The sequence below is a fragment of the Gekko japonicus genome, unplaced genomic scaffold (assembly GCF_001447785.1).
Source record: "Gekko japonicus isolate JY-2015 unplaced genomic scaffold, Gekko_japonicus_V1.1 scaffold334, whole genome shotgun sequence".
Lineage (NCBI taxonomy): Eukaryota > Metazoa > Chordata > Lepidosauria > Squamata > Gekkonidae > Gekko > Gekko japonicus.
The window spans coordinates 168,290-182,404 of NW_015173683.1; the positions used below are offsets into that span (position 1 = coordinate 168,290).

Consider the following 14,115-nt stretch of genomic DNA (forward strand, 5'->3'; position numbering starts at 1 on the left):
CTGGATTCTAGGCTTTCATAATTCTAACTCCACAAAGAATCTCACATTTCCCCTGGATTTCCAAGCCTGATTAGCTTTACAACCAAAGCAAAATGCTTTGTACCAAATAGGATCTTTTCACATTGAAACAGGCATCACTTTCCAAATATATGTCTCAAAAACTGTTTATCATAACTCAATAATAACATAATAAAAGCAAACTACATAGCAGTTGAAACGCAACGTGCCAGGGGAAAAGGAAATCCTTAAATCTCTGTAGGAAATGTAATGGTGTGACCTCCACCTAGAACATGAACCGTTGAAAGGAAGCGGGTGTTGCAATATAACGTGCAGCTGGCGTTCAGACAGACTCTGGAAGGAAATAATGAATTTATTTGAGGAAGAAAACTTCAAGTCATCAGATGTGGGTGAATAAGCAGGTAACTTAATCCTTTAATTCTTTAAAAACTAACTGGGCAGGAATTATCATTGCTTTTGTTGACAAGTATTGTATACACAGTATTATTTAGATTGCTAATAATTTATATAATTTGCCATCACTAAGTGTATGCTTAGTGATTTCAAACAAGAAGTAGTGACAGACTTCACGTTCCTGGGATCCCAGATCACCGCAGACTGTGACAGCAGTCATGAAATTAAAAGACGCCTGCTCCTTGGGAGGAAAGCGATGGCGAACCTAAACAGCATGATAAAAAGTAGAGACATCACCCTGCCAACAAAAGTCCTCATGGTCAAAGCAATGGTATTCCCAGTAGTCATGTATGGCTGCGAGAGTTGGACTATAAGGAAGGCCGAGCGCAGAAGAATAGATTCTTTTGAACTATGGTGCTGGAGAAGACTCTTGAGAGTCCCTTGGACTGCAAGAAGAACAAATCAGTCAATCCTCAAAGAAATCAACCCTGACTGTTCCCTGGAAGGCCAGATAATGAAACTGAAGCTAAAATACTTTGGCCACCAAATGAGAAGGGAGCACTCACTGGAGAAGACCCTGATGCTGGGAAAGATTGAAGGTCAAAGAAGACGGGGACGGCAAAGGATGAGATGGTTAGACAGTGTCATCGATGCAACGAACATGAAGTTGAGCAAACTTCAGAGGATGGCGGAAGACCGGAAGGCCTGGAGGGAGCTGGGCCATGGGGTCGCAAAGAGTCGGACTCGACTGTGCATATAATTTGCCATCACTAAGTGTATGCTGCATATTCCAGTGCTGTGGTTCCAGCAAGCTGTTCTTTCCATTTAACACAGCAATTATTTGGTTTAAATACAAGCATATGTTGTGAACATGATTGATGGTAGATCAAGACTATGTTTACATCTTCTCCTGATATATTTCCTCTGTGCTTATTTTGCGAGAGGGAAAAAGAGAGTGTATTAGCCCCTGTGCAAGAATCACTCTGTCCATCTGCTTGTTTTTAGTCTTTCTGCAGGGTATTCACATGCTAGATCTCACAAAGAAATTTTAGAAAACATTGATTTCTCATATCATCTCTCAGAGCAGCACTTGAACTCTGAGTAAGTAAACAGCTCTTCCTTATACTAATGATTGGCACGTAAGAGTTAGAATATTTGTAGCCAGTAAACCAAAAGTTATTTAAGAGACCAGAGCCTTGCTTAATGCTATACCACTGATCTAAGGAAATATCATGTGCCTAGCACAGAATAATGTACACATTTTTTCTCAAGCTTTTTGTATATTTATTTTCACTAATCAGTTGTATCTTCAACCCTACTTTAAAAAACACTGCAATGGTAGTCTAGATACTTTGAAATTATAAGCCTTGTTCACATGAGAATTATACGTATGCTAAAAACAAAGAAAAAACATGCCCGCTGGCCCCTCCCCATGTTCAACTGACACTCTCTAAATGAAGACTTCACTAGCAGGGAAACTGAATTTTGCAGAATTATGGATTGCACATATAGATCCTATGCATGTAGGGGTATACCTTCAGACATATGCCTAGAGACTGGTAGTGAAGATGTCAGATGGGATTCCAACTGCCCTTTCCCCACAGGTTCCTCTGAACTTGTGGACAGTTGACTGAAAACTCAGTTTAAAACACTCTTAGCATCAGCAAATAATTATGCAGACGAGGCTAAGTAAACTTTGCCTATCCATGGTTTACATGCTACAGAGGAACATTTTCCCTCTGGTACTAAGGGGGCTCCCATAAGCTTTTACTATAATGCTGCCATACAGAAGCTCACTAATTGTATGTGACCTTTGCTGTGCAATCCTAAACAGATGTACACCCTTCTTCTTCTTTTTTTAATTTATTTTTTATTCTTATTCATAACATTACAAATTAATCCAGATGGAGAGAAAAACTGAAACATATACAATACAAGTTATCTTATATAGACGTACAAATTATAACCATTGTGCGTACTGGGTAGACTAAGGACCAGAAAAAAACCTTATCCTGCAACTTGGTGAACTTAATTAGCTAATTTTGACTTATTTCATCTCGTGACAACCTCTAACTTTTGCACCCTCGGACAATATTAAGGACCCTATCATGGGTAAGTATTAACTTCCCTATACAAATAATACGGGTAACTAGTGCTTTATAGGAACAACCACCTATGGTAATAATGGTTTGTGGGCAATATCTCATGTTTCGTCATATAATTCAGTACCGGAGACCAGAGCCTCGTTAATTTCGTATGATCACCCTTCTAAGCCTCCTGAAGCCAACCGGTGTGTCAATGTCCACAATGTTGCATAGTTGGGCTCTAGGTGCAGCTCCCTGGTATTCCCATTGAATGGAATATGACAGAAGCCGTCCATTCACTTCATATGACATTTAGAAAGAAATGAGGTGGATTTACTCTGCCGGATTTGGTCTGTTGTGAAGGGCTAGTGCATAGACTTTCTTTCATAGAATCTGATATATATTAGGAACCCCTCTCATAATGGCTAGTAACCCTGAAAGGGGAAAAGGTGCAGGTAGTCTTCCCTTGTTGGTCCATCTTAGTTTCACTCGACTAGGTCTATAATATAACAGAGGACCATGTCCATCTCTTTCTGTGGCACATTAGGATTGGGATGATGACCCAGTAAGATAGATATGGGTATATAGTTTGTTTTACAGAGAGAGGGATTGGAGCTTTTAAAATAAATAAATAAATGGTTATGGTTTAATGTATGGAAGATGCTACTTTGGGTACAGCAGTGTATGTGCTCCTTCTTTGTGGTTGTGTCTCATGCTGCTATGATGACTGAAATGTGGAGACCATCTGGGATAATTATAAAACATGGCTACTCCCTGGGGAAAGCATCAGCTCCCAACAAGAGGTGGCATTGCTGTGTGGAGTAATCAGATCATAAGCTCCTCCCACCTTGCATTTCAAACAAGGCAACAGTACCACTCAGGCATTAGACCACCTGGCAGGTCACCACTAAACTTAAATTGGGTCACAGCAGTGGCATCAGCACCATTTTCTTTTCTTTTTGTTCAAAAAGTTATTTTTTAAACATGAGACAGAAACGGAGGACACAAATAAGAACAGGCTTCTTGTACCTTTACATAAGAAATTTTTTTAGCATCTCTGATTTTTTTTCCTTTTCCTGTTCCCCCAGTTCTTACATGACAATCTGCATCTACCAAAATTTTATCCCCTGTGCAATTCTTGAAAGGTACAGGTGCCTATTCTTTCACAATATCTTCTTGACCTAGAGAGAAATCAGAAAGATGGACATACATAGTTTTTAAAAAAATGAAAAATGAGGGCCATGTTTTAGGTTGGAGACTCTCAGTGTGATCACAGAATTTAAGAACTGATACAAGCTGAGTTTGTTTTATATCTGAGTTCATTTTTGCTCTACATTTCCACAATTAGTGGGGCAAGCACTCTTGGTTTCTTTTCCATCACATTCTTTGATAATTTACCTGCTCTTGCAATATCTCTCAAAAAACCCCATTTCCCTATTTAACCAATTAGTCCTTTCTAAAGTAACAAGTGGTGCTCATAGCTAATGATGTTGCCAGGTGTATGTGTCACATGATATGTTTGGGCTCCTGATGCAAAACAGTACTCAATGATGATATGCACTCCCTTTCCCCAAGTGGAGGCTAATGCAGTGCAGTTGACAGAATGTTGGACTACAGCTGGGTTCAAATTCACCTTCCATCCAGAATCTCATTCAGTGACCTTGGAATTCTCTCTCTCTCTCTCTCTCTCTCTCACACACACACACACACAAACACACACACACACCTACCTTACCTCACTCACAGAATTGGTGTGAGGATAAAATGGAGAAGCAGGGAATCACTCTGGAAGTGCAATGCTTGGCAGAAAGTGACACAGAAAATGTTCATCTGGATTATTCTGTTTGGCAGGTACATTGACAGTATTAGGCTGCCATCATACGTACCTGAAGCTGCGGCAGACATACGATTCCCCGCGGATTAAAGGGATGTGATCAGACAGACACATCTGTCAAGCGTCCCGCAGGAGCGTTGCAAAAAGCCACTGGGGAAAGGTTAGTAGTATCTGGAACTGTGGGGCAGGCGGGCGGAAGTCTGATCGGGCAAGCGACCATCAGTTCACCCCGGGGCAAACAGCCTCGCTTCCCGCCCTCATTTCCTCGGTGGTGTGATTGGAGCCTTAGTTAAGAATGCCCTGTCAAGAACTGAGCCACTCTTTAATTTGGAGAATCAAAACCACACAGTGAGTCACTAGAATAAAAACCTGAGCATTTTCAATCAGAAATTGCAATTAGAATATATCCACTATACTGAAGAATATATACATTAGCTACTGTATGCACATTCGTAACAGCCATTCCAAACATCAGTGAGAAACTCTTTCTCTCTTTATGCCACTCTCTATGCCCATCCTAAACATCAGCACCATTTTCCAGTCAGCCCTTTATTTGCTCTGGCTGTTTAACAGAGACTGCAAAAAGGGAAAGGAGAGACTCCTTAGCCGATGCTGTCTCAGATCATAAGGATTTTCCCACCAGTCTTATTTTTTCCTCTAATGCTTCCTGTATTGGGAAGGCTGTCAGTTCCTCTTCAAGTGATCCAACGGAGGTGGGTTACAGCTTCTACTGCTCTCCTGCCATAAGTCTTCTTCTGCTGCCTCTTTCACCACATTGATTTTTTAAAAAAAATCTCAGAGGGCTCAGAATGACCATTTTCACACCTTCAGCAGTTAATGTGTGAAAACGAGCTTCTTGTCAGGAAGAAAGTGTGGGCTGTATAACTTTTGTCAAAAGTTTCCGATCCAGGCAGATGAGCACACCATGGTTTTTCTCTGACAAGCAAACACAAGACACCACAAAGCAGCTCCAGTTCTTGGGTTGTAGCCTGACAACCTCAGACCAAGCTACGGCTTCTTCACAAACATTCCTCAAAATGAAAATTGGAGCAGCCCTCTTTGGTAGTAATTATGTTTTCTAGGTAGTTTTATTGTAGATTTCACACAGTAGACAATAGTTATGGCAATACTGGATGTCCAACATTTCTTTTAATTTAGGGTGACGAGTAGGATTATTTTTTTGCAACGGAATTCATTTCTTCCATCATATTAACTAGGCCAATTGGGTTGGATCTTACCAGCTTTTCCACTGGTGCAAGATAACCCAAAAAGAGAGTGTGGAGCCCATAAGGACACACTATCCCATTTAAAAAGTCAGGTGGGGCAGGACTGCAGTGAAGAGGGGAATCAGTCAAGACTGCCCTGTGCTCCATCTTGTTCTGGCAGAAAGGCTTGTGGGATCCAAATCCAATTTCTTTGTCCAGTCAGGCTGCTTCGAAAGGAGACTAACGGCAAGTATGCAAACAAGCATGCATACAATTCCTTTTCTTACCCCCGAATAATTTTGACCATTCCCTGTATCTCAACCTGATCCAAATCAATTTTGAGACAGTTCAGAGACTTTGGGCAAGCCAGTCACAGGTCTTCCAGGTGTGTCTATTAAGTCCCAAGACCATCATAATCAGTTACAAGGTCTAAGTGGATATCCCATTCTGTAGAAGAAGAAGAAAATTAAGAAGAAAGCTAAGAAAATAAAGAAACAGAGAAAGAGGTGGCTGACTAGGGTAGTCAACATGCATTTGGGGCCTGGAGATCTCTTGGGATTACAACTGATCTCCAGGTGACAGACATCAGTTTCCCTGGAGAAAATGGCTGCTTTGGAGGGTGGATTCTATGGCATTATACCCTGCTGTGGCCTCTCCTCTCCCCTCCCCAATCCCTGCCCTCCCAATGGCTCCACCTCCCAAATCTCCAGGAATTTCCTAACCCAGAGTTGGCAACCCTATGCCTTGCCACGTCGGCCGGCCCAATGGCTCCACCTCCCAGTTGACGCGCACTGCTACAGGCTGCGGCTGCTGGCTATACGCCTTGCCCAGCCCCACCCTGCCCTGTAAGGGAGGTGCCCAGCTTGGGTTGCTTGCTCATCTGGCGCAGTGAGGGCTAAGCTCCACCTGGGCTAACTTGCCCAGCACAGAGAGCGACGTGCATGGTCTCACCCCACTCAGTGATGAATGTACCCAACCTGGGTTCAGTCCCCCAGTGTGGTGCAGAAAGGGTTCTGCCCTGCTTCATCTCACCTGGTGAGGGATGTACCTGGCCCAGCCTGGCCTTGCTTGCCCAGCATAGCAAAGGATGGGCTTGACTCAACCTTAGCTCACCTGGTGAGGCCTTGCTCACCCAGAGCAGTGAATGACGTATCTAGCCAAGCTTCATCATGTGGGGCTGGATGAGCAGGCTCATTCTCTTCTCCTATCTCGTTTGGAAGGAGTGTGGGCAGGGTTGCTATCGAAGCAGAGGGCGGGGTAAAGAAGGGGGCGGGGCTTCACCACGTGACCGCCCCGCCCCCTAGAGGTTCTCTTCCGGAGCTCCGTACCTGAGAGCTCCCCCCCGACTAGAGCCCTGGACGTACCTAGCCAAGCTTCATCATGTGGGGCTGGATGAGCAGGCTCATTCTCTTCTCCTATCTCTTTTGAAAAGAGTGGGGGCAGGGTTGCTCAGGTGCAGGGTGGTTTCCGGGGCTGTCTTTTCCTTCATTCTGCCCTGTCCAGGGCTGCCAAGAGCCACCATGGGCCCCTGGACAAAGATTCCATATAGCCCTTCCAATATGACCCTTATCCAAACCAAATATCATAACAAACAAAAAAAAGCACTTGGGTAGCTGTTACCACACACCTATAATAATAAACAGATCTTCATGTCCATCTGTCTGTCCATTTGTGGCAAGCGTAACTCATCAGAAAATACAACTTGGAATCTCAAAACTGGCCACCAACTTCAGGGTGATTATGGGAGTTCTAGGGTCACAAATGAAAGGAATTGGAATGTCCAGACCCCGCCCCTACGCTTTTTTACAATGGAAGCTAAGCTTGTGTAGTGGTCGAAGTGTCAGATTAGGATCTGGAAAACTCAGTTTGGAATCCCCTTCTTCCTGTCACATATGTTTGTATTCCTCTCCAACCCTTTCCAAGACAGGGGGTGACTGCTCTTCCCTGGGTAACCACCCCATCTTGCCCTATTCCCTTGTCCATGATGGATTGCAGTGATGGACTGCATGTGGTCCTTCTTCCTTTCCCTGCTTTGGTGATGTCTATATGCACATTCTCTGCCCCTTCCCTGTTACATTGTTTCCCTAAATTTTCAAGGTCCTGTCTGAGCTCATCCTTCAATAATTAAAGCCATCATTTGTGTTTGCAAAGGGGTTTGTATAGCTCTGGTTTTTACATCTCCCCCTTCTTAACTTTGGTAGCCAGAAGAAAGCAGTGTGTCATCCCAGTGGTGGGACCCGGCAGCAGGTGGGGGAATCGCTACCATCAACACTACAAATCACAAAATAAAGAAGGGGAAGGATCTGTCTGCAGCAAAGAAGAAAAGGGGAGTGGAGGGGTGCGTGTGGGCAGAGAGGGTGGGGGAGAGATGCATTTGTCAGATCCACTAAGCCAAGGGAGCCTTTCACTCCAGAATGCAGCATCTCCTTTCAGAAGAATGGTGCAGACACTGCTTCTGGTCCCCCCCTCCCTCTCCCAGGGGTAAGCAGAACTTTCTGTTTACTAGGGTGGGCTGGAGCAGACTGGAGAGTGAAGGTGCCAAATAGGCACAGAGTTGGAAGGGGAATGACAGAGGGCTGCACAGAAATGCAATAAGTCGCTATATCAATTTTGGGTGTTTTTTTTTTATTATTAAGTGGAAAAGCATTGTAAACTCAGCAATGATGTAGAAGAAAAGCAATCTTTCACTGGCTCCAAGGTGCAAAGGCAAATTCAGGCCAAGAACTCAGAAAAACTGTGAAGTAACTGAAAGAGCTACTTCACTGGTCTTGGACTGGAGTAATGATGCATTGGATTCCTCTGTTAGTGACTTTACGGTCCGGTAGGATCATTAATTTTATGGCTGTGCAGATTTAAAAATAAAATAAGTTTGGTGTAATGTTAATAATATGGGGTGAATGTAGTCTCTTAATTGCTGGCTAAAATGTATGAAATGCTGATGAAAACAAATGCAAGCAAATCAGATATTCAAATATGAATAATTATGGGGAAGGAATCTAGAAATGACTCTCAGTGAAAAATATGGATGTCAGTCACAGTATATAGGACTGGACCTAGTTATACGCTGAGTGAGAATTTCTGTTAGGGTGGAGTCCTTGTCTTAACAAATCAGGATCCAACTGGTTAATATTGAAATAAAAAATAATTCAGCTGACATATCTGATAATCATTAATTAATTAATTAATTCATTCATTCATTCATTGAGTGACCCCAAATCAACGACATCTTCTAAACAGAACCATCTTGCATGTTGACCGAGATCTGACTCTTATTTGTGGTCCGTTGTTGTCTGGCTGTGATTTCATGTTCCTGAGCAGCAGGAGGCAGGAAAGCGGTGCTACTATTCTGCAGGTATGTGCTTGAGAAGGATATTGTCCAGCCAAAACAGTTAGTTGATCTTCCTGCCAAACTGAATCATCCTATCTCAACTGGTGATCCTCACTACTAGCCACTTGGGCTAGCTATCGTCAGCATAAGGATCACTGCTTTCCCTGTGTTGTATGCAGTTGCTGGCTGATTGAGTACCTCCACAAAGCCTACTTTTCAAAAAAGAAGACAAAGAAAAAAAAAAAAAGCATATTTTTTTAAAAGTGAGAAGCAGGACTCAGCACAAAGTGTAAAAGGAAATGTTTGATCACAGGAAATGCGTAAGTGTGCCAAAAGTTTCCTCAGCCTGGTCTGAGAATTTCTGAGCCCTCCCAGAGAACCAGCAAGTACAGGTTTTTGAGATCTCATTATTTTCCCAGTTACAAAACAGCCATGAGGAAGGATGAGCTTGCAATGAAGGTTCTGTCATAACAAGCTAGTTCCCATTTTCTTTGTTTTAGCAAGCAACACAAAAAAGGAACACAAGTCTGCACTTTCTAACTGCTTCATGTCAAAAGCTGGTCATGATGTCCTCATTGCTGTCATTATTGGTGAATAAATAGCAATGGAAAAGGCACACTCTACCAACAACTTGACCAGCTTTCCCTCTTCTTCTCTTACCAAACCCTTCCCCTGTCCTTCATATTACTTGACTAAATTTTGATACAATGGGGGGGGGACTCATAATTGAGGCCTAATACTAATATTGTGCTAATCTTGTACGATTATGACTGTATGCACAATTTAAAATGTACTTTATCTAATATTGGGGCTATGAAAAATTGAGTTCCCATTGACCACAGCAGGAAACCATGAAAACAGTAATTGTGGGAAGGATAGGTCCCAGTATTTGGCTGGCTGCTTCCCCTACTTTCTGAAACGTACAGCTGGTGGCTTTGGGAAGAACTGGCTGGAGGTAGAACTGTAGGGCTGCCAGTAGAAGGTACCTGTCAGGGGAGGGGGGTGATGTGAAGACATCACTTCTGGCACAACCAGAAGTGATATCACCATGTTGCTGGCGATGCTCCAGCATTAGAGATTTGACTGAATGAGTGTTGCCGGCAACTTGATGACATCACTTCTGGTTGTGTGATCACTTCTGGTCATTGCGTCAGGATACTGGCGATTGCCCCCCATCTCCCCCCATTCCCAGCTGCAAGGGCCAGCCAGGAGCCTGAGGACCTCCACCCAAAGAGGAACTCGGCGACCCTATGGAGCCTGCAGGGAAGAGGTTTCCCTATGTGTACATGAGAGAGAGAGAGAGAGAGAGAGAGAGAGAGAGAGAGAGAGAGAGAGAGAGAGAGAGAGAGCGCATACATACACATGTGTCCACTTGAACAAATCTTCTTTGAGCATTTTGGAGTGCTAGGCAGAGACACTCACAAAAAGGAAAGTGGGCTCAGATTTTATTTAATTTATTAAACAGTACACCTGGGGACCAAGGTAGTGGGAATGTAGCCAATAGGTACCACTTCGGTGGGAAGGTAACAGTGTTCCGTGCGCCTTGGTGTTTAGTCATGCCGGCCACATGACCACGGAAACGTCTTCGGACAGCGCTGCGGCTTTGAAACGGAGATGAGCATCACAACCCTAGAGTCGGATTCGACTGGCTTTCGAGCAAGGGAACCTTTGCCTTTACCTTTTTTACCTGGGGGTGTGCTTTGGACTAATGCATACTTTCAGGATATATTAATGTTTGCAATAAAGGGCAAGGGAAAACTGAGCATGTGCAAAGAGGTGGTACATGAGAGAGACAAGAAGAGAGCTTGGAGCCTGTTGTAAGTCCCTGGCAGGTGACCTTAAGGGTTTCTAGATGCGCACATCACATCTCCTTTTCAGTCCCATAAGACAGAACACACTGTGTTCATGGAGCAAAGTCATGTCCAAGGCTTGAATTCATTAATGTGGGAAAGCAAAGAGGTCTGTTTTCTGTTTGTGCTTGGCCTTCTCATACTGCTTGGCCCACTTGCATAAGAAATCTGGTGTTGTCCTTTTTCTGTACCTGCTTGCTGCTTGTGGTAAACTCCCAGGTCTCGGTGTTCTATGGACTGATTTATGAGGAGCAGCTGCTATGCAGAGGAAACTATTATGGAATTAATTAACATAGTAAATAAATCTGGCACCTTCTACCTCTATGAATCTATGAGGGGGGGAAGTATATCTCACATGCTCAAGTGATGTCCTCTACTGATGATAATTCACAATTACATTTCAAAGAGTTCTACATACACTTGTTTTTTTAAACAAGCAGCTGAAATTATTTGTGGCCAAGAGTTGGCCAGATGCAACAAAGAACTGAGCATGTGCAAAGAGGTGGTACATGAGAGAGACAAGAAGAGAGCTTGGAGCCTGTTGTAAGTCCCTGGCAGGTGACCTTAAGGGTTTCTAGATGCGCACATCACATCTCCTTTTCAGTTCCACTATAAGTGTTTAAGACAGAACACACTGTGTTCATGGAGCTAAGTCACGTCCAAGGCTTGAATTCATTAATGTGGGAAAGCAAAGAGGTCTGTTTTCTGTTTGCGCTTGGCCTTCTCATACCGCTTGGCCCACTTGCATAAGAAATCTGGTGTTGTCCTTTTTCTATACCTGCTTGCTGCTTGTGGTAAACTCCCAGGTCTCGGTGTTCTATGGACTGGTTTATGAGGAGCAGCTACTATGCAGAGGAAACTATTATGGAATTAATTAACATAGTAAATAAATCTGGCACCTTCTACCTCTATGAATCTATGAGGGGGGGAGCATATCTCACACGCTCAAGTGATGTCCTCTACTGATGATAATTCACAATTACATTTCAAAGAGTTCTACATACACTTGTTTTTTTAAACAAGCAGCTGAAATTATTTGTGGCCAAGAGTTGGCCAGATGTAACAAAGAACAGGGATCCTGTCCTATTAGAAGCCATGTGCAAAAAATTAGTTTACGACAGCTGGATCTCCTGGGGGAAATCTCAGGACCTTATCTTTACAGCAGCATAGATCCTGCTGTATGAACTTTCACAGACAAGCTTCTTACTTGCAACAATGAAATCCAGCGTCCTTTTTCCTGAGCATTATGGCACTTTGCATTTTGAATATTATTGATGCTGAGTAATGTATTTTGTATAATTTGTTGCACTTCGTATAATTTGTATGTTCAGTAATGCTTATAAGGATAGTACAACTTAGGATTTATTAAGGACCACACAGATAATGATAAATGATAGTAATTGAATTTATATATCATATTTTTGCATAAATAATTTTTAAAAATTAAGTAGTTTATTCTTAGTTAAATTTCATGGTAGTTATATTGGTTTTGGGTGTTGCATATCCATTATACTCCCTCTTTGGAGTTCTCTTCTATGCATCAATGAAAAGTACTGGTGTTCGGTTGCCTTTTGCATCAGGTTACATGAAGTGCAACCTCTTGTTGCTTCACATTATTACTTTCAGGTAAAACTCAGGGTAGGATAACACCTACATCACAGTTCCCTGAAGCTGTGCACCATGTTTTTAAAATAGCAAACTTGCCTGATTATGCCCATAGCCTTATATGCTCTCAACAAGGGTACAGCTGCTATACTTGACCACACACTACACCCTCGCCCACACTGTAATAATCTTAAATGCCACCAAAGCATCACCATCTTCTCTGGGTTGTCAGCTTTTACCCTGGACTTAAGTCAAGAATTAACTGAAAATAAGAACAGCAGAAATGGAAATTAGGGGGTCTAGCAATTCCCTATAAAGCATGTTATTATCATGCAACAAAAAATTGTGTTTAGCAGATTGGTTTAAAATACAATTAGATCCTGTAATATTGATTGAGAAAGCATGTGTTTCCATTCCTTTAAGAGACCTGATTTTTTTCTGAAGAAAACTGAAGGAGAAGTTTTATTTACATAAGTCTTTGACAATTAACACTATTCTGTTAACCTGGGATAAATGGCAATGGAAATTAGCTCCTTGATCCTTTTCCTTAGCTTTAGCAGTACTTGAATTAGGTTTAAACATTAATTGATCAAGGCAGCAATGTAAGTCTTGGATGGATGTGAATATGGATCACTTTTTAAAAGAATAATGTAGTTGTGTCATATGATACAACAAGACACGTTTTACCATTCCACTATTTCAATAGTTAAAGGTGTGCGGTTTTATAACCCAAAAATAACGCAACTGAAAACTGAGGGATGAGGCAAATAAGTTCAAATCTACTTTATTACAAAGTCAAATCTCAGCAGAAGACAGGATGGCCTGGCAGGAGCTGGTCCATGGGGTCGCGAAGAGTCAGACTCGACTGTGCGACTGAACAACAACCAGGAGGTCCACCAGTGGGGCCAGGACATTAGAAGCCCTCCCACTGTTGGCCCCCCCAAGCACCAAGAAGACAGAGCATCACTTGCCCCAGAGCCCCTATCTATACCTTGTGGCTAATAGCTACTGATGGACCTCTGCTCCATATGCCTATCTAATTCCCTTTTGAAGCCGTCCATGCTTGTAGCCGCCACCACCTCCTGTGGCAGTGAATTCCATGTGTGAATCACTCTTTGAGTGAAGAAGTACTTCCTTTTATCTGTTCTAACCCTACCGCTCAGCAATTTCATGGAGTGCCCACGAGTTCTTGTATTGTGAGAAAGGGAGAAAAATACCTCTTTCTTTACCTGTTCTTTCCCATGCATAATCTTGTAAACCTCAATCACCCCTCAATCACCCCTCAGTCACCCCTCAGTCATCTTTTCTCCAAGCTAAAGAGCCCTAAGCGCTTTAACCTTTCCTCATAGGGAAAGTGTTCCAACCCTTTTATCATTCTAGGAAACAGGAGACTGCATCAGAAGCCCCAGTAATATCACAAGGATTTTGGGGGAGGGGAGGCAATGTCCTATTATGGACACTGTGTGACCAGAACTGCACACAGTATTCAAATATCACAAGGATTTTGGGGGAGGGGGGGCAATGTCCTATTATGGACACTTTCAGGGCTTGAAAGAATCACCAGTCATACTGCATTCCTTCCTCAAGCAGTGAGATGGGGTGTATGTTACAATGTGTGTGTATGTGTCTGTGCACATATATGTATGCTCTTATAGGCGTGCATAATTGTGATTGCAAGTGAGGCCCATAGTTTTCCTTTGGGGATCTTCAGATTTGGCACTGGTAAGAAGGAAAGGAGCAGGACTAGGACAGGAGAGGGTCTCCCTTGTTTGGCTCCACAGATGATCCATAGCCCAGC

General features: G+C 42.9%; 1 protein-coding gene across 2 annotated transcripts in view; it reads left to right on the forward strand.

The window, feature by feature from the left end:
• The first annotated feature begins 341 nt into the window (after nt 1–341).
• The window catches only part of LOC107120385 (P2Y purinoceptor 8-like), a 16,881-nt gene continuing 3,107 nt past the window's right edge, over nt 342–14,115 (forward strand). Inside the window, exon 1 of one of the 2 annotated variants that reach the window (XM_015423073.1) lies at nt 342–419. The gene's annotated coding sequence lies outside the window, so the exon portion shown is untranslated. Of the gene's footprint in view, nt 420–7,952; nt 8,016–14,115 lie in introns of those variants that run through there. The other variant, XM_015423072.1, reaches the window with a different exon arrangement.